Here is a 22547-nt window from a genome sequence, read left to right on the forward strand (position 1 = left end):
TCACTACTATATAAAACCGTAGGGTTCCCTCACAATGTTGCAGAACTGTTGCAGAAATTACTTAGTACCGTATATACTCGTTTATAAGTATCGTTCGCTTATAAGCCGGGTGCCTTTTTACATATTTATTTTAAAGATTTTGCTGTTGACCCTCTTATTAGTCGAACTTTTTCTGGATAATTGGTTTACAGATTCTTAAACAAATGAACACAATTTATCAAGCATAACTAAATTCTAGATAAAAATATTGTTGTTTGACCCCTCTGTTATTATTTTTAGATGCAATGCATTTTTAAAAAGTTGTCTTCAGTGAAGACATCTATCTTGTGGTTTATAATAACTTTCGATTTAAGGCGCCATTTTTAAAAAAAACACTAATGAAAACCTGGAAAAAGCCCTTAAATTATTTAGAATAAGCATTTGCCATATTATTATGAATTCAAGTATTTCGATTCTTAATACTTTTATTTGACACAACAACCCCTGAAACAGCAGATATGTTTATTTGAGTTTTCGACGATGTATTGGTTAAGGTTATGGCCGATTTAAATCAGGTGAGGTAAAGTTAATATTTATACAAGATAACGACATAATTTAGTTTTCGTCAGGTTGCATTACAAATTAGAGATAACATTTGTTTAACGATATTCAAAAACGACAATTATTGACACTCAAAATTAGATGGAGATGACAATTCTGAATACAAACAGACGCAAAATGTTACCAAAAAAAGACATTGTTTTTCATTTCATTTTAGATAGTGTTTTTGTAACAAACATTACTGTTATCCATATACATCTTTTAATATATGAATGAAGAACTGTTGCAGAAAATACTAATTACTTACTGTATTTCCAACGTTGTTGAAAGAAATCAATCTATTTTATATTATTGTCCGTAAAGTTTGTTCCACTAGGTAACTTTTTAAGGTTGTTTTTTGCTGAACTTTTATCTTCTCAGATAGGCATTTTCGTTTTAAATGCCGAACTTGTCACTACTATATTAAACCCTGGGGTACCCTCACAATATTGCAGAACTGTTGCAGAAATTACTTAGTACCGTATATACTCGTTTATAAGTATCGTTCGCTTATAAGCCGGGTGCCTTTTTACATATTTATTTTAAAGATTTTGCTGTTGACCCTCTTATTAGTCGAACTTTTTCTGGATAATTGGTATACAGATTCTTAAACAAATGAACACAATTTATCAAGCATAACTAAATTCTAGATAAAAATATTGTTGTTTGACCCCTCTGTTATTATTTTTAGATGCAATGCATTTTTAAAAAGTTGTCTTCAGTGAAGACATCTATTTTGTGGTTTATAATAACTTTCGATTTTAGGCGCCATTTTTTAAAAAAACACTAACGAAAACCTGGAAAAAGCTCTAAATTATTTAAAATACTTTTTTTTAAAAAATGAGAGTGATTTGATCCCCTGATTATTTAGAATGGTAATTAGCCCCTTTTAAAACTGATGTGTAAGCTTGTGTTGTTTTAGGTGACATGCAAGCTACCTACAGCCAACAATGTAGCTATCACCACCTCAGGTGTATTTAATTATGAATAGAAATGAAATAAAACGATCTTTATTTATTTTTATTTTTTTCAAACAACAGAGAATTTATTTAATTTATTATCATTAGATTCTATTAAATTTTGATATATTAAACAGATATTCCTGTTATTTGATCCCGCTCGATCGCTTTTAGGCACCTTGATTTTCAATTTCTGTAAACAGAGTTATATTTCGTAAGGTTAGTAACTTTCGATTTTGGGCGCCATTATTTCTTAAATCACTTATTACAGGAAAAAATAGCTCGAAAACTATTTCAAATGCGACTGAAAATAAAATGACAGTGATTTTATCCCCTGCTGACTATTTAGAGTTGGTTATTAGCCCCTTGAAGTCTGTGATGGATTGTATTGTCTTGAGTACATTTATACTTATAACTATAAGCACCTCAGGCGTAAATAATTGACTACTTAAAGTAAAAAAAAAATAATCTGAAAAAAAACTTGCTTATATATTTGATATACAGTTGCTACTTTCAATGCATTAAATACATTTAAAGTAATTATAATATTAACTTGTCATGTAAATAGAAGGCAAGTCAAAAGTTGGAAGCCAAAATTCAGCATTGGAATATGTGGGTAAAAATGGTTAAAACTATTCTTTATTAGAAATGTATGATTTAAGCATTTGCAATATTATTATGTATTCAAGCATTCCGATTCTTAATACTACTAGTTGACACAACAACCGCTGAAACAGCAAATATGTTTATTTGAGTTTTCGACGATGTATTGGTTAAGGTTATGGCCGATTTAAATCAGGTGAGGTAAAGTTAATATTTATACAAAATAACGACATAATTTAGTTTATGTCAGGTTTCATTACAAATAAGAGATAACATTTGTTTAAGGATATTCAAAAACGACGTTAATTGATACTCAAAATTAGATGGAGATAACAATTCTGAATACAAACAGACGCAAAATGTTACCTAAAGAAGACATTGTTTTTCATTTTATTTTAGATAGTGCTTTTGTAACAAACATTACTGTTATCCATATACATCTTTAAATATATAACTGAAGAACTGTTGCAGAAATTACTAATTACTTACTGTAGTTTCAATGCTGTTGAAAGAAATCAATCTATTTTATATTATTGTCCGTAAGTTTGTTCCATTAGGTAACTTTTTAAGGTTTTGTCTTTGCTTAACTATTATCTTATCAGATAGGCATTTTCGTTTTAAATGCCAAACTCGACATTACTATAGAAAACCGTAGGGTACCCTCACAATATTGCAGAACTGTTGCAGAAATTACTTAGTGCCGTATATACTCGTTTATAAGTATCGTTCGCTAATAAGCCGGTTGCCTTTTTACAGATTTATTTTGAAGATTTTGCTGTTGACCCTCTTATTAGTCGAACGTTTTCTGGATTATTGGTATACACTGAATTCAGGATACAGAATAAGCAGGCAGAGTGTGTGTGGGGGGGGGGGGGCAGACTAATCAAAAAATTCTTGTCAGCTGGGGGGGGGGGGGGGGTAATATATCTATAACCTCAATTTCACTCCCTATTTCCTTATTTGAATACCATTTTTTTACTTACTCCCAACAAAGTGGGGAGAGGGGCAACTTCATGATAATTCAATTTTTTATGTAAATTAAAAAAATAGTTACTGCGAGAAAAAGTATATCTCGAATAGTTTTGTACGTTTTAATTACTTGTGTGTTTAGATCAATTCTATGTAGGAATCAAAATTCGGTAAACTCGCAGTCATATATTTTCTTCACATATTACAGTTTAATAGAATTGATGTTTAAAATAAAAGCTTAACACGATTTACTTGTTACTTTGTTGTCCCGTTGCCATGATACCAGGTGGTTAAGATGTAAACAAAAAATTGGCATTTTAATGCTGATTTGAAATCAAACACTAAGTAATGGCAACATTTTTGGCTTTCCAGGAAAAGCATATTTTACAGCAAAAATGTCATTAAGCTTCAAAATGAGTTTTCTTATTTAATTTGTTTTTAAAATGCAAATTTTGATTTTTTTTTTTACAACCTATTACGTTGTGAAATAAAAAAAAATAAAAAACGAATGGCTTCAATGAAGGTAAGTTTTGCTATTTTTTCATCTTAAGCATCGATTAGCATGGTAATGGTTTCCCCTAGCAACCAAGTTTAAGTGTCTTTTTAAGTTTTAAACCTAGGTGTGTCCATGTATGAAATGTGTATAAAAATTGGTGTGTAAGCGTTATGAGACTTTATAGAAATCTTTATTTCTTACATAAAATTGATTTTAAATATGAGATATTTAGCTGATTTAGTGACTAAACATGCGATTTAACCAAGGACATTAGAGGATAAGGAAAACAAAGGAACCGTTTTTCTTTTATTTTCTAAACATGAAAGCGCTTAAAAATTGAGACATCATTTCTATAAATGGAATCAGTCTTTAATTGACTATTTCTCAAATTCATAACAGGAAAAATAATGAACCACGCATTTTTTTTTAAATATAAACTAATCATCGAACTGTTGGTGTTTCTTGATATGTGTCTACTTAGTGTAATGTGTTAAAATTTTTGACTGCTATTTTTGGCTCAGAAGTTTCACAGAGAGAATATTCAATTTTATATGAGCAATGTCTAACGTGTTTTAAATCGTAAAACCTCAGACAAGTGTATATGAATTTAAACTTGAATGACCCGCTCTACAACCCCTAAAACGTAATGTAAAAATCAATAAAGCGTGTGGCCAGATAAGCGGAGTTATGTAAACTTGTCTCTTTAAATAGGTGTAGCTCTGGTTTTCTAGCGGCTTACTTTCGTTTATTTTATAATACATTTATTTTGAATATCTTTTTTCGTCGTACCCAGCATTTGTTTATTCACTGTAATCCGTAAATGTCCTATTTACTGCTTACTCATTCTCAATGTCAAAGCAGTTTGTGTCCAGTATAGTGTACTGTTTAAAACTAACCTGGAGAAAAGCAGATTGTTTACAAATCAAGGTAACAGAATGTTTTCCTATCAGGGCACCCGTTCATTACCAACGTGTTAAAAACTGTTTTTATACCCGCACTTTCTAAAGAAAGTTCGGGTATATTGTTGTTACCCTGTTCCGTCCGTCCGTCCGTCTGTCCGTCCGTCCGTCCGTCCGTCTGTCCGTCCGTCCGTCTGTCACGTTTTACTTTCTCAAACTGCTCTTACATCTTATAAACCAGCAAACTGAACTCTTGGAGTTTGATTTGGGGTATCATGTTGTTTTGTAAAAAAGTTTCAAAAATTCTCTGTTAGTCCTGGGGGTCAAATAATTGGTAAAAAATGACGTTTTTTCACAAAAAACCTTCTTCCTCGAACTCCTCCTACATTTTCAAAAGTAGACAAATCATCTTTTGGAATATGTTTTAGGGTATCCTATAGATGCGCAATAAGGTTTCGGAATTTTCAATTTTGTCCTGGGGGTCATTTAATGGCTAAAAAATGACGTTTTTTTTTACAAAAAAACTGGTTTTAAAAAACGTCATTTTTTTTAAGCAGTAGCCAAATGATCTTCTAGAATATGATTGGGGGTGTCATATTGAGGCATGATCAGGTTCCAGAATTTTTTTTTTAATTAAGGGGATCAGTGGGCAACAAAAAATGACGTTTTTTGGCAAAAAAAATATGGTTCCCAGAACTCCTCTTACAACTTTTGGAGTAGCTACATCATCTCTTGGGATATAATTGGGGCTGTCCTATAGATGTGCAATAAGGTTTTAAAAATTTAAATTTCATCCTGGGAGTCAAATAGTAGCAGAAAATTGACGTTTATCACTAAAAAATCAAACATTGATCCAAGAGCTCCTCTTATGATTTAATGGATAGACAATCATATCTTGGGATATGATAGGGACTGTTCTATAGATGTGCAGTAAGGTTTTCAAAATTTAAATTTCATCCAGGGAGTCAAAATGTAGCAGAAAATTGACGTTTATCACTTAAAAAAAAACATAGATCCTAGAACTCCTTTTATGATTTAATGGATAGACACATCATATCTTGGGATATGAAAGGAACTGTTCCATAGATGTGCATTACGGTTTTGAAAAATTAAATTTAACCATGAGGCCCATTACCTACCGGTACATACCTTTTGATGCCCTTTAAGGATCAAGAATATATATGGTTAAGGGGTGGGGATCTCAACCGTTTTCGAGATATTCGTGCACTTCCTGTTCAAGGGGGGTCATGACAACCCCCGGGGCCCATGACCTACATACCGTTTGATGCCCCTTGACACAAGGTACAAGAATATATATGGTTTAAGGGTGGGGATCTCAACTGTTTTGAAGATATTAAGGGACTTGCTGTTTGAGGGCGTCAGGACCACCCACAGGGCCCATGACCTACATAACATTTGATGCCCCTTGACATCAGAAACATGAATATATATGGTTTAGGGGTCATGATTATAACAGTTTCTGAGATATATGGTAATTTCAAATTCCTGGGGGGTGGGGATGACCCCAGGGGTCAGATCTAATAAACCCTATATATTGCCAGTAACAGCCAATATATGATTATGAAAACCCTATATTATTATCTTTGTCCGTTTTCAAGTTACCATTTACAATAGAGTCTATGATTCTTTCTACAAGGTTCAATGTTAGACCCCACACCCTTTTGACACCCCCCCCCCTCCCCAAAAAAGTGGTTGTCTAACCCAAAATGAGAAAAATCAAACCAGGCTGCACAACTAGATTTGCAGGCCTATCATATCCTAGAGTTTTGTACAATTATGTTCAGCCATCTCTGAGAAACAAGTTCAGAGCGGGAAAGAAGAAAAAGAAGATGAAGAATATATACATGTATTAAGAACCGTACAAAAACAATAAGTCTCCAAACTTCATTCAGGAGACTTAATAATTAATAAAGATTAAATAGAGATAGGATCATCAAACATCAATAATTTAAAGATAATTGACAATTTCTGATTCTAAGGGGGTCAGGATGACCCCTTAGGGTCATGAATTACATGCCATAATGATCTGATGCATTAAAAAATTGTCAAATATATGACTTGGAACCCCCACTCCCAAACAAACTCAAATATAAACTGTTCTCTCTCCCCCCCCCCCCCCTTCCTTGTCGAATAATCTATTAAATTCAAAATATAATTTGGGTGTCTAAAAACTTTTATAAACTGGTAAAAAATGTTATTCTTAAAAAAAATTACATTACACCTTGCATAATTGACAAATGATCTATTGAGATACGATCAGAGGTCATATTTCTACCTTGGGATCAATAAGTAGTATTCATTGACAAGTTAAAATTAATTAATAACAATAAATGATTCAAATTATAAATGTTTATACTCCACATTCATCCCCCCCCCCCCCAATCTAACCTGCTTATAAAGATTCAGTCTTCTTAATACATTCTTACATGTGTACAGTAGCAAATTTTAAATCATTTCTTGATTGCTTTTTCTCTCGTGATTCACATTAACATTTTGGAAATTGCTTAATTCAATTTTTAAGATTTATAAACAAAATGTTATATGCATCACTGCCATGTGTATTCACCTATTTGGGGCAATTGTAAAGTCTCCTAAACAAAGCAGTGACATCATTAGGCTAGGAATTACCCACATGGATCAAACACTACTGTATAACATATGAATAAGATAAAATACATTATTATTTCTAGTTCTAAAATGTCAGGGTGTCTCCAAGGGGGCATAATCTTACAATACAATTTTACGCGCAATGACACAAAGAGCAAAAATAAATTAAACGGTTTAGGGATGAGGATCTCAGATCTCAAAAGTTAACAAAATATACAGTGTATATCATAATTATCATTTCCTATTTCATAAAGGCGGGGGGGGGGGTTAAAGACAACACCTGGGGGTCATTAATGTACTTTACACCAGTTGATGCATCATAATGACTTTAGAAGATATTTTGTATATTTTCCTGTTTCGTGGGGTCAGAACAGTCCCATAAGGTCATGACCTACATTGTATTTGATGCATTATAATACATTAAGAAAGAAATACTCCTTCCTTCCTATTATTACTCATATAAAAAATATAAGTGTCTACACTTACTTACATATGAAATACACAAATTTAATAAGAAATTGTTTATACAGGGTCAATATGGGGTCAACTCAACAGTGCATGCAGTCTGACAAATGAAAAAAATAACTTTTGCAACTAAAATGACAGAAACTTTACAAATGCGATAGGATAGGTAACGATGATAAGCTTATTTAAATATTAAAAGATGATGATACAGTATGCTGTCAAAGGGAGATTACATTTAGAAAGTGAAAGTAGAACTTATATACATGTGTATGCATGCTGGCAGGAATCCCATGCTGGCATCTTATTATATTGTGCTACTGCTACTACATGTATTATGCTTACCTAAATTGGTCAACATCATAATGATAATCCAATTAAAACACAATAATGAATTCCTTTAGCTGATCTTAACTACCGTAATCCTTTTCTGCATACGGAAAACACAGACATGTATGTATGGGTGTTGCTAAAACGCGGAACGGAAAACGGAACGGAATGGAAAATATCATCACGTTTATCCCTTAAAAAGGGTATAGACTGGCCAGAAACGATTTACTTTGTATCTTTTATTTATATCTAATGAATGATTATCAACATGTTGCTATCTTATTAATATTCATATGAATTTTTATCAATTATAGCATTGTATTCATTCGGCTTTAGTTGAGTACGAAACGGAAAAATCAAATGTATACGAATTGTGAAACATTAACATGATTAAACGAGCAAATTAGCTATAACTTTTTACTTATTTCTCTTATATGGTATTGCTGGCATATTAGCGTAACGTACGCAGTTAGTGAAAGCGTTTTATGCGTGTTTTGAGTATTTTTATATTATTTTCAAATATGATGTACATGTATATACTTACATCAAAATTGAATTTTCGGTGTTCTAGACGATCTTTTATCATACAGACGATACAGTATCATTGAGATGGAAGAAAAAAACTGTAGGACTGACGACATTGAAAAATTAAAATACAGTAAACATTAAAATACCCGGTAATTTGTTAAACTTGTAATTTGTGAAACTAGTATTTTTAGCAATGCAATTTCGTTTACGTTTGCATTACAAAGCATGCAGTTGTTTATTCCAGCAGCTATATACATATGATCCGAATAGAGAGCTCTAGACGTTGCCTGGTTTGATTTTCCGAATATATATTGGGACTATAGTCTGTCGATCCCAAAATATTCATGCAGCACATTTGGACGATTTATAATGGAAAATGTTGACATCTTTTCTCCATTTGGAAGTCACTCAGAAGACCTTGCACAATTTTTCAACACCATCATCCGGGTCTGTGAAAATGCAAAACCCCGTAGACTTCTTTATTTTTAGCCGTGTATTTATACCAGCTGATAAGCTAGAGAGGACGTTTTAAAGAAAGAATAATGAGAATGTTTAATGCTTCTAAAAGAGAATCGCTTGAACCCTGAGGTATATATAAATATACAGCAAAAAGTGAATCGAGGATATTTTGGGACAGAATATAGTGGTCAATGCATGTACTGTTAATTTTGAGGAAATAAATATTCTTGAATAAATAATCTAATATTGCTAATCTTTCAAAAAAAATTAAAAAGGTACATAAAGTATATCGTTTTAGCATACTTAACAAATCTATGAGGTAAATAACATTAGATAAGATTTTCCGTTTTCCTTCCGTTCCGTTTTCCGTTCCGCGTTTTAGCAACACCCATGTATGTATACACATGAACCCATCTAATCGAAGAGCTGGGTAAAACTAGTACCCGCTAATGAGACATGCAAACCTGTGTTGTGTACGTAACTTCAGACAAAGATCAGTCATTTGTAACATGCATGTATTTTTATGACCTATTCTTCAAATCCACTTGCACTATTTTATTAGGTAAATAACAGCTTTAAGGTGGTGCAGGACACCTGCATATTGTGATGTACATGTATACTTCCTATTGAGATAAACAATAAAGTACGTATGTTGACTATTGATTAAATATTTACCCCCAAATAATGTTACCTAACATTGAAGCGCAATGGGTTAGAGCGTTTACATGTCTGTAAGAGCATTGGGGTCCAAGGTGTATTTTTGGTAATTTACGAATTTTCATGGGGAGGGGGGGTCTGGACCCCTCACTCCCACCCCTTCTCTAAATCTGTGCACACGATGATGTTCATGTAGGCACACAGAAGCAAATCTAAAACCGGCAACTGCCACGGGGAGGGGGCATAATTTAATTTTTAATTTTGTTTGTAATAATTATATAGACCATTATACTTCCTATGACATAAAATGTTAAGATTATTGATTAACTGAAAATTCACTGCAAACAGTTCTACCCCAAATTGCACATAAAGTGCTGCTCATGTCACGATGTGTATTATCATATGGGCAGGGATCTCATCCTTCAGTTATGAAAATTATAATTTTTAAATGTATTACCGGAGTTTGCATGTAGCCTTCATTTTTAATTAAACTGGTATAAAACAGTGTTATTTAGGGGCAAACACATGGTGCGGGTATTACTGTCTAATGACAGCATCTAGTTTGCTTATGTTATTGTTCTTATTTCAATATTCGAATTAGAATTAGAAGATAATTTTATACTACACAAATCGATATTGACTAGACAAGGTACATGTAAATAGAAAAGGAACATAATACATATATTTTTAAAACCGGATTTGAAAAAAAAAATGTATATATAGCCAATGTTCACATTGTGTTAAATAAGCTATTGCACTTGTTCAAGAAAAGGAGCATTATTACATCTATATATTTCTTAAAAACAAGATTGTCCGAAGTTGTGATTAAGCAAGTTCCATCGACAACCTTCCCTCCGAAAATTACAAATAAAAAACATAAAAACGCACTGATTACAATACAGTCCCTGAAACGTTCTACTTTCTCATTTTGTTCGTTCACTGTGCAGTCACAGAGCGCTCACCATGCGTTCACTAGCGCTCACGTTCGCGCTCACCGTTCACAAAGCTCTCGCCTTGCGCTCACTGTGCGTTCATAAAGCGTACACTTTACATTCACCGTTCGTTTAGCGTTCACATATCTTTCAGTTCGTTTTCATTCATTTTCATTCGGAACTCCAAAATGAAAAGATCGGTCTTTGCGAGTCAAAGTGAAATGAGAAAAGAACCTGTCCGTAATGGTCGAAGGTAACCTACACTACACATGAAACATCAATTTTAATAAGAATTTAATCCGTAGAATTTAAGTTTACATTTTTGAGCAGGTCTGTTTTTGTTGTTTGTTTTTATTATTACAAGGTGTATGTTTTTAAATCATTCCTATCAAGAAGTCGTTTAATATGCGTTTAAAAAAATGTGATGCGAATAATTAATAAAAATAAAAGCAGTAATGTTTTCTTTCAAATGAAGACATTCCTTGACAATGGTATTATCGAGGAGTCAATTTCAACCGTCAGCCCTCCTCCACCCTCCAACAGGCATTATTTTTGACGATCCGAAAGTGGCGTAAGTATGAAGTTACTGTAATAAAGAACTTTATAAATAAGGTGAAAAAGTTAATATCATATTGAAATTAAGGGTGTAAAAGGTTATCACCACAGTGACGTAAAAATGTAGAAATGACGTCATGAAGATTGTCTTTTTGTGATATTTTGGTGTTTTGTAGCAAATTATGGTTGTTTTACGTAAATTATTCAGCACAAAATTAGCAAAAATGTTCAATGTTGGTAAAGATAGATAACTCACGTAGAATTCGTGCTCCTGTCTGTCGAGGAGATCTATACGCCTGCCGTTTATCTGATGGATAGTAGTGTTTTTTCTTTGACATTTAACTTCACTTGACTAAATAAATGATAATAGAAATAACTTACGAATAAATACTTCTGATGCACAGGTATTTAGGTTACTCTGTTATAAAGATTTTCGGTTATATGTACTTATTAGATATTTTTATTATTACATTAAACTCGATTATTCGTTGATAAAATCATAAAATCATTATTGTTTTAAATTTGTTTTTATATAACTGTTATTCCTGAACATAAATAGTATGGTATAAGATAGAATAGGATAGATATTATTTGCAGGATATTTGATGGGATTGTTTTAAATGTCAACTTTCACAATAGCAGCACTGTACATGTAGTTTATTAGCTATTTTTGGGAGTTGATTTCAATCAACTCTCCTATGCAGTTACTCTGGCAAACCGAAAGTGAAACAGTGTTTGGATCTAAGCACAAATCATCACCGCTGACAAGAGGTAGATCTTGAAAATAATACAATGTAGATAAATTCGGTGTACTATATTCTGTACCATTGAAAAGTGTCTATAAATACCTTCAAAATAGTCAGATTTTATAAAGTACGAACAATTCAATTGTTTTTGTAGTTGCATGCATTCCTACGCTAGAGTTCAAATTAGTCTCGTTTAACCAGACGCTCGGCTGTCTCCCTAAATCTCCGACAAGCAGAGAGTCTCTTGGTAGTAGGAGATTAACGGAGACAGCCGGGTGTCTGGTTGAACGAAACGAATTCAATTTTGCTTGGATCCAGACGTGTACAATTTTTAGAAACATTTCGATTACTGATACACAGTTTGAATTAATTCTATCTTTTAATATTAAACAACATGATTCATATGTGGTTTTCTCGAAACTCTTGTCGGAAAAGTTCGAGAATTCATATTATGAAATCTTGCATAACATATCGTTGATTTTAAAATTGATAATAATAAAATCAACTCCCGACAGTACTTCAGTTTTTTGATTTATCATTACCATTACGAAATACAATGTAACGATAACCCCTGAGGCCCAATAAATCGTTCATCTCGCGTTCACCGTGCGTTCACATATCGTTCATCGTGCGTTCACTTTGCGTTCCGTTTGCGCTCTGTGTTCGCTTATTGCTTAACGTTTATGTCAAACAGCTTGTAGTTTCCTTTTTTGTAACTAGGAACTCTTGTTGAATTGTGGATTTATCCAATAACATCTGACAAACTGCTGTTCTCAACAATACCTTCACGATGTATTGGCCTTTCATGTTCAGGTTCGAAACATCGCAAAATCATGTAACGACCAACTATGGAACATTGTTCGCATTCGACCCTTAATATCAGATAGCGCTAGTTAAATCCTTGTATGCTCACTTGTGACCTCTCGTTTGAACTACTGCAATGCCTTACAACACAGTGTATGTACCAGTTGTTCCTTGTCAAAACTTCAAATGATTCAAAACACAGTCGCTAGGATTATAACGCGTACTAGGAAATATGACTACATAACACCAGTGCTGTTCAAGTTACACTGGCTTCATTTCTTTAAAGCCGTCGGGGTAGAGACTTATTTTCTTTTGGGTCAAAAAAAAATTAATTATCTAAAGGTCAACCAGAAAAGAAATAAAAGATAAAGCATTGAAATGTTAAAATCTGCATGATTTATTGTTTAGTGTAAAGAATGTAAAGAAACATTTCATTCAAAAGTCAGGTTTAAGGAGAACGAATATTAAATGGCTTACGATCTTATTTCTTTTTGCATATATCTAAGGTATTCCTATTCACATTTAACATATATCTAAGGTATTCCTATTCAAATTTCAAAACTTCTGCACGTTACTGTTTATTAATAAATAGAAAAGAAATGCACAATTTAGAATTTGAAACATGTACTGGTTATGAATGTTCTCCAACTCTAGTGTAGGCGATGAAAGCTCCATACAATTTTAACCGTTCATTATCAATCGATCTCATTACGTTTTATTATGTTTCAATATAATGGAGCCATAGATACAGGCAAACAAAAATCCGATTTTCAAAAGAGAGGATGCATATAGAGACATTTTATCTACACAATGAAGTGTTGACAAAAACGATAATTTGTACAATCCATTAATTTTAGTGGCATACTGTTAACATATTCATTTTAACTATCTCATTTGTTCAGTTTTACGTATTTGGCGTTATTTCCAGCCTACTAAGTCAGATTTGTCTGCAACTAAAAAATAAATTATATCATTAAAATTCATTTGTACCACATTTCTGCAGATTTTTTTTCCCGCCCCGCATACATTTTTTCATTTGACTAAATACGCGCATTAAAACAACTTTGTGGATAAACATTCAGCGGGAAAGTCTTTCTGGAGTATTCCAAGACAAACTTTAATACTCCATTCTCGTTTTAATCGCAATAGGAGCTCGTTATACCTTGAAGATGTTTCATCTTTCTCGAATTCGAAAACATCCGAATATGGAAGAAAAAACGGATTAAGATATCGTTGACCCGAGAGATTTAGCAGGTATTCATAGATACGCCCAGCAAGATATACGTATGAATCTGTCGTTTCTGCTTTCTGAATAGAACTGTACATTTTTAACCATAGATAGAAGGCACAATTCTTTAACATATAGCTCTTGATGGCGTGGGAAGGGTTGATTGGCAACGCTTTCTTGCGTTTGAATTTTTCATGGATTGTATAGAGCAGTGACGGAATCACATCAATCTCAATTTGAGGACAGACCTTACTTTTAACAATTTTGGTCAATTTATACGCAAACCTAAATGGATCAGGGAGTGTTCTCATCAAAGCAATCTCAGCAGGTGCAGCCGATACACGGAGCATTCTCCTCGTCTTCTCATCCCTAGCTGTGTTACAGTTTTGAAAAATGTCGTCCCCTTTCCATAGGGCCTTGGAACTAAAATCATTTACACGTGTTTGTAGAATAAGGAAACAGCCTGCTTTCCTAACCTCATTACACATAGCTAGAAAGTCGGGGAATTTCACATTTGCGGGCCACCATTCAGGATTGTATACGACAGGAACCAAGTCAATGCTGATTTTAAGTTGTTTGTATACTGTACCAATCCAGTAAACACTGAAATTGAAAACGGGCTTTCCACGAATGACGTGCATCTTGTCCCCATAATGGAAGTAGAGGTTCCCATTAGACCAAACTTTTCTTTTATTCAAAGCGCGTTTCAAATAACCTTCAAATAGTTTCAGGAATGGAAACGCAAGAAAGTATTCTTCGTTGTCTGCAAACTCTTGGTATTCATCTGGTACAGGCTTTTGTAAGAATTTTAGACAAGCAAATCCTTTTTCAGCGCATTCCTTAGTCAGAATAATGTCCGTTATTTTCTTGAGCTCCTCAATGCATAATGCAAAATCAAATTCATCTGGAGGACCAACTTTGGTGCCTTCTACTGACGACCCTGTTCGAAAAACGGACATCTTGAATCTTTTATCGTACGTTTCAATAACTGAACAAAGGGTTTGCACTGTTTTCAATACCTCTTCAGATATTTCCATTAATTCTTTGGTGTTTTCAGGACTGCTTTTGTAATTTCTGTTCAGTAGGAATTCATAAAAGTCACTACGTATGCTGGGAAGGTGCAACACACCTTTTATATTTTCTTTTGTTTTGATCTCGGAATGGATGTCGGCATATCAAGAAGAAGGTCTTCAAAAGATTGTATACGTGTGTAAAGCACTTCCCTTTTCTCAGTATATGCTAATTGTTTAAAACATCGATAACTGCAGTGTCTCCTAGCAGTATCAATTGGTTTGTCTCCTAGACTATCTACAGCAAATGCATCAGCCTGAAACTCTAACAAAAGTTCAACTTGTTCTTCAAAGTTGTGATAAGCTGCGAGATGTAGTGGTGTGGATCCATTAGCATCACGTGCATTCACATCTACTTTTCCTTTAGTTATAACTTTCCTTATAAGTTCAGGTATTGGTCTATGTTTCAATAAAGACATCAGCGGGGTTCTACCCCAGCGATCCTGAGTATTTAACTCGATGCCATATCTAAATAGACTATCAAACACGTGCTCAAGAAAAAACACAGAGGCTGCCGACTCGTCGTAGACATTTTTGGCATTTACATCAACATTTGCAAACAACAGAAATTCCAAAATGTCGTTATATATAGTGGATACACCTGCTAATCTGTGTACTGCTGTGTTCCCTAAATTATCGGAGATCCCCAAGTCAGCATGCAGACTATAAAGCCGGGCAAGTAAATTCTCGTCTATGTTGAAGGTGTCAATCATGTAGGCCCACGGTGCACGTCCGCGTACATCTGTACTGTTCAGCAAAGCTTTGACGGTATTTTTGATAAAATTGATATCAATGAAGTCAATGATTTCAATAACATTTTCAAAGACCTCATTGATCATGTACACATGAAGGAAATTCTCGCCTTTCAAATTTTGCAGATGCAAATCAAGATTTGATGTAACGTAGTTATCAAAGATATGTTTTAGGAGAGGCCTATTGTCATCTCGTTTGGCTATAAGGTGTAATATGCTATCTCCATACTTAGTCTGCGCGTTTATGTCCGCTCCTGCTATAATTAACTTATGTACAATATCGACAGTTGTAGATTGTTCTTTGAGAGTATATGGATCGTCAATGTTGGACTCGGTGCTAAATGGAAAGCAACAGTGCAACGGTGTGTACCCATTGATGTCCGCTGTATTCACATTGTCACAACTGACCTGTTGTGATGGGTTCTTTAAACATTTACCCCTTATGAAATCATATGGATGACTCTTGTTTTCCAATAAACAACAACAATATGAAAAAAATAAACAATAAATTTATCTACATATGTACAAAGAAATTATAATCATAGTTCTCAACGGGCCTCCATAATCTCGTGCGTCTTTCTACCACGTTCCACCACTATCCACCACGTTCCACCACGATCCACCACGCTCCACCAAAATCCACCCCGTCCCCTCAGGTTAACAATAACTTAAGAATTATAAAATTGGTCACCTACAATTAACACACAATTTTCTAATAAATCATTACAAACATAAGTTTTATGCAAACCCACTAATGGCTACTATAGCTTTAAAAACAAGTAAATTAACGACATTATAGTACACATAGTAATACGTTCTTGTTCTTGTAGGTGAATATGATCAAACACGTTCCAGACAATTTATGTAATTAATTGCAATACAATTCATCCGTCGACAAAAAATATCGTAAAGTTACACTTACTGAGTTGTGGCAATAAAAATACAGAAAATGTAGGCAATCAGGTCTCGCAACGCCAGCGCTAACAAAATCCACACAGGCTACATGTTCCCTAGATCACACAGCAGGGGAGACACGAGAGACACACCCAAGTTCACACAGCAAGGGCTTAACATACACGAAATTACTGCTCGGCGTCCAGACCTCTTCTCCCAAAAGTCAGCCCACACCCCATATATATAGTCATCAAAACTAACCAAACAAGTTTTCCTACTCTAGATACTAAATATAGCGACATCCGGCAACACCCCTCATAAGCATCTACGTAAACCTGCCAAACAGGTTCGAAGAGAATCCCAATCTAAACATAGTAACATCGAGAACGGAACAACCCAGTGACCAATAAAGCGTAAATAAATGAACGATAACTTAGATCTATAAACGATAACTCTTACATTAAATATAGTAGACAAATATAGAACCAATTATAATAAAATATATCATTGGCATAATGTCTATTGTGAAAATACCTCCGATCCTAAGACACAAAATACAATTTTGTGAAAAACCTACTAAAAACTATGTACACACACTGCAAATTACTCTGGAAAAACACGACTGAGAAAATCAGCCCCAATATTATCCACACCTTTGATAACTTCTGTTCTAAAATTGAACGCTTGTAGAAAAAGAGACCATCTCATCAATCTACCGTTGGATGCCTTAATCTTCTGTAAATGTAACAAGGGCCTATGGTCAGTCTCTAGAACAAATAATCTACCATATAAATATGGATGGAATTTCTTTAAAGCCCATACAATGGCGAGACACTCTTTCTCAACTACCGAATAACGCTGTTCTCTGTCTAGCAGTTTCCGGCTTGCATATGCAACAGGATATTTGCGTACGTCATGCTCCTGCAGTAACACTGCGCCAATGCCATGGTTAGATGCGTCTGTTCTCAAGATAAATGGTTTCGTCAAATCTGGTAATCTGAGAATTGGACTAAAAAGTAACATGGATTTTAAACGCTTGAATGAATTTTCCTGTTCAATTTTCCATTCAAATTTGTTTGGAACACCTTTCTTTGTTAGATCAGTTAAAGGAGCAGCAATTGTAGAAAAATTGGGAACAAATTTCCGATACTATCCTATCAGACCAAGGAAAGATCTAACCTGCTTCTTCGTTTCTGGTCTAGGTGCTTCTTCGATTGCCTCCAGTTTCTCGGTGGATGGCTGTATCGTCCCTCCTCCAACAATATGGCCTAAATACTGTAGTCTTGTCTGCGCTATCTCACATTTCGATGGCTTGGCAGTCAACTTCGCCTTCCGTAGTCTATCCAACACCTTTTTAAGTTCTGCAATATGTTCTTCAAAAGTTTCTGTATGAATAAGAATGTCATCAACAAAACTGTCAGTGTGATCTAAACCTTTTAAAACTTTCCGCATGAGCCTGTTAAAGGTTGCTGGACTATTAGACATCCCGAACGGCATTACCTTGAATCTGTATAGCCCATCTGGTGTTAAGAAAGATGTTAAATCTTTATCTTGTTCTTTCATAGGAATTTGCCAATACCCTTTACACAAATCGAGTTTAGAAAAGAAACGATTGTTACTGATTTTTGTCATAATTTCATCAGGATCTGGCATTGGTTCAGGGTCAAAAATGGTTACCTTATTCAAGTTACGAAAATCCACGTAGATTCTCTTGCTACCATCGGACTTCTTCGCAACAACAATCGAACTAGCGTAAGGTGACTCTGATGGTTCAATAATGTCCATATCTATCATATTCTGAATTTCCGCTCGAACTGCACTCCTGACTGCATACGGAATCTGATATGGTCTGTTCCTGATTGGTTCCTTCGTAGTTAGATGAACCTCATGCTGAATAAGGTCAGTCCTACCAGGTAAATCTGTCAAAACATCCTGAAATTCATTCAAAACAGTGTTTATGGATTCAAGTTGATCTGATGCCAGTGAGCAATTTACCTTAACATCTGCAAATGATTCTGTCGCTTTCATGGGGAGAAGATGTAACAAATGTTCATTACTAGAATCCTCCGTCTCCTCTGATTCCAAAACAACACATGATGCAAGCGGTATTCTTGAGTCTGGCATTTGTTCTTCTCGAACATAATATTTCTTCAATAGATTCACATGAAATAAGCGAAGTCGTCCATTCATATCGATCTTGTAATCAGTTTGTCCTACCCTCTCGACAACTTTGAAAGGTCCTTTCCACTGCATTAAAAGTTTGTTATTATCAGTTGGAAGTAAAAGGAGAACGAAATCACCAACCTTGAAATATCGAGACTTTGCCTTTTTATCATAGTTTTTCTTGTAGCGTTCCTTGGATTTCTGTAGTTCTTCATGAGCCAGTTCACACGTTCTTGCCAATCTTTCCTTAAGGTCCAATACATACTGGTAAGTAGTTTTCACTTCAGGGTCGTTCTCTTCCTTCGTCCACAATTCCTTCAAAACTGCCATCGGTCCTCTAACACTTCGTGCATAAACAAGATCAAATGGAGAAAATTTAGTACTTTCTTGAGGAACTTCTCGATAAGCGAATAATAATGCGGGTAAGTATCTATCCCAATCTTTTGGTCTCTCAGAACTCATTTTTCTTAACATTGATTTCAAGGTACCATTAAACTTTTCCACTAGTCCATTACAAGCTGGGTGATATGGAGTTGTTACCAATTGCTTAAACGACAACAGTCGACCCACCTCTTTCATTACATTAGAAGTGAATTGCGTACCCATGTCTGACAGAACTTCCCTTGGAATGCCAACTCTGCTAAAAATTTCCACCAATGCTGTCTCTGTATCAATGTTCTTCAATGCAGCTGCTTCTGGATATCTAGAACTCTAATCTACAACAGTCAATATATATCTATTTCCTTTGTCAGTTATTGGATATAATGGACCTACCAAGTCTACAGCAACACGGTCAAATGGCGTGTCGATAATCGGCATCTCATTCAAAGGTACTTTAATCACTTTGCCTCTAGGGAATGTTCTTTGGCATACATCACATGACTGGCAATATCTCGTCACGTCTCCCTGTATCCCCGGCCAATAGAAATTCGAAAGGATCCGATCTAGGGTCTTCTTAGTCCCCAAATGCCCTCCTAAGATACTATCATGCGCAATCTTCATGACTTTCGTTCGTAAAGGTTCTGGAACAACAAGTTGCTTATAATGTTTTGTATCACTAACCTTTGTTGAATGATAGTGTCTGTACAACAGTCCTCTATCGACGCTAAACCAAGTCTCAATGTAATCACCGATCGTTTTCTTCCTTCCTGACGCTGCATGTTCGTGGTATACGTTCAGGGATGTATCTTCCATCTGAAGTTGTTTCATCTGCTCCAAAGTCAAATCAGCATCTACTAAACTTGTCACATTTCGTTTCTTCATACCTTGGTTTTCTTTCTTCTTTTGAGCTCTAGTCTGCACTGCTTGGAGAACTTGACTGCACTCGTTCCTTTCTTCTTTTCTGCACCACTGAAGATCTGGATCATTCTGATTTCTGACTCCATCAATGTTACCTAGGATAAGATCATAAACAGGTTCTTTCATGCATAATGCTTTGACATTACCAGTGAAATAGGGAGTATCCACATAAATGGATGCCTCTTCTACGTTCCGTACTGTACCATCAATCAAAACACATCTCTGCACTTCTCCAGTCAGCTGATCATCTGTGACTAAATCTCTCTTCACAACTACTCCACTACAGCCAGTGTCTCTTAAAACTTTAATCAGATTTCCACCAACATAACCCATTTGAACAGGCTACATGTTCCCTAGATCACACAGCAGGGGAGACACGAGAGACACACCCAAGTTCACACAGCAAGGGCTTAACATACACCAGTCTCTTCGGAGGCGTGGGTTCGGATCCCACCGCTGCCACCAAAATGTCACAACTGACCTGTTGTGATGGGTTCTTTAAACATTTACCCCTTATGAAATCATATGGATGACTCTTGTTTTCCAATAAACAACAACAATATGAAAAAAATAAACAATAAATTTATCTACATATGTACAAAGAAATTATAATCATAGTTCTCAACGGGCCTCCATAATCTCGTGCGTCTTTCTACCACGTTCCACCACTATCCACCACGTTCCACCACGATCCACCACGCTCCACCAAAATCCACCCCGTCCCCTCAGGTTAACAATAACTTAAGAATTATAAAATTGGTCACCTACAATTAACACACAATTTTCTAATAAATCATTACAAACATAAGTTTTATGCAAACCCACTAATGGCTACTATAGCTTTAAAAACAAGTAAATTAACGACATTATAGTACAAATAGTAATACGTTCTTGTTCTTGTAGGTGAATATGATCAAACACGTTCCAGACAATTTATGTAATAAATTGCAATACAATTCATCCGTCGACAAAAAATATCGTAAAGTTACACTTACTGAGTTGTGGCAATAAAAATACAGAGAATGTAGGCAATCAGGTCTCGCAACGCCAGCGCTAACAAAATCCACACAGGCTACATGTTCCCTAGATCACACAGCAGGGGAGACACGAGAGACACACCCAAGTTCACACAGCAAGGGCTTAACATACACGAAATTACTGCTCGGCGTCCAGACCTCTTCTCCCAAAAGTCAGCCCACACCCCATATATATAGTCATCAAAACTAACCAAACAAGTTTTCCTACTCTAGATACTAAATATAGCGACATCCGGCAACACCCCTCATAAGCATCTACGTAAACCTGCCAAACAGGTTCGAAGAGAATCCCAATCTAAACATAGTAACATCGAGAACGGAACAACCCAGTGACCAATAAAGCGTAAATAAATGAACGATAACTTAGATCTATAAACGATAACTCTTACATTAAATATAGTAGACAAATATAGAACCAATTATAATAAAATATATCATTGGCATAATGTCTATTGTGACACACATCAATGCTTTGTTGATCAAGAAGAAACGCTACATTTTTTGGTGATTCCAGATACACAGCATAATGAAGCGGAGTCTGTCCCCATTTGTTTTTTATATTCACATCAGCACCACATGACGTTAACACATTCATTAGTTCTACGCCTTTAGAATTTATCCAGCGTACGGCTAAATGGAGCGGGGAATCCCCACGTAAATCTCCAGAACTAAGGAACTCGACATTCGAGGCCAGTGCTGCACATTCTTTCACGTCTCCGTTTAGCACTGCTTTATGGAGTAGTGTGTACGGATTTTTACAGGATTTTTCAAGGTCCTCCTCGTCAATATAACCTTTGGTAGCGAGTTGGTGAAGGTCAAGTATACCTTGAGGTTTCGGTCTGGCCATAATTTAAGTTTTTTCTTCTGTAAAATAGAGAATCTTTTTGTAATTTTTGCACATAAATTTCATTTTTTTAGCCATAAACCTTTTTAACCAGTCTAACCTATATAGTGTCCGCTAGCAAACGTCTGGGATCTACTACAGTGAAAATTTAGTACGCTGCTAGGACTTGTGTGAAAACACAATGTACGAGGGTTGTCCCAAAATAGCGTAGACAAGTGGCGTTATTCAGTTAATCAAAGACACAGAAAGATAAAATATGGGCCATAAAGGGTTCAAGGAATTTGCATTCAAATAATGTTTTAAAATCATATATTGTTTGATATTAAGTTAGTGAAATAAAAGCATGTTAGATCAGAAATTCGATATGCGGCGCAATATCAAAATAAAAAGTTAAATTGAACGTAATGAAATGAAAATAAGGAGGAAAGTACCTTTTGATTGAAAAATCAGAATAAAACATGCATTTATCTTTAATAATGATTATATTATTTATTCAAACAATTTTTTGCTATAACAATACCTTTAAATATTGTATAGCGCGTATTGTGACAAGTTGAAGAGTTAACTCGTAATAAAATCACGACGTCAGCGTCTGAGGCGGCGCAGCAGTATCTGAACAAATTTTGCAAAGACCTTGAAACAAATCCTAATCGG

At 35.0% G+C, this 22547-nt stretch overlaps 1 pseudogene; it reads right to left on the reverse strand.

Annotated features, from left to right (window-relative positions):
• Window positions 1–12978: 12978 nt before the first annotated feature.
• On the reverse strand, window positions 12979–22256 carry LOC128169280 (uncharacterized; annotated as a pseudogene).
• Between the last annotated feature and the right edge of the window lie 291 nt (window positions 22257–22547).

The sequence above is a fragment of the Crassostrea angulata genome, unplaced genomic scaffold (assembly GCF_025612915.1).
Source record: "Crassostrea angulata isolate pt1a10 unplaced genomic scaffold, ASM2561291v2 HiC_scaffold_113, whole genome shotgun sequence".
NCBI classification, from domain to species: domain Eukaryota; kingdom Metazoa; phylum Mollusca; class Bivalvia; order Ostreida; family Ostreidae; genus Magallana; species Magallana angulata.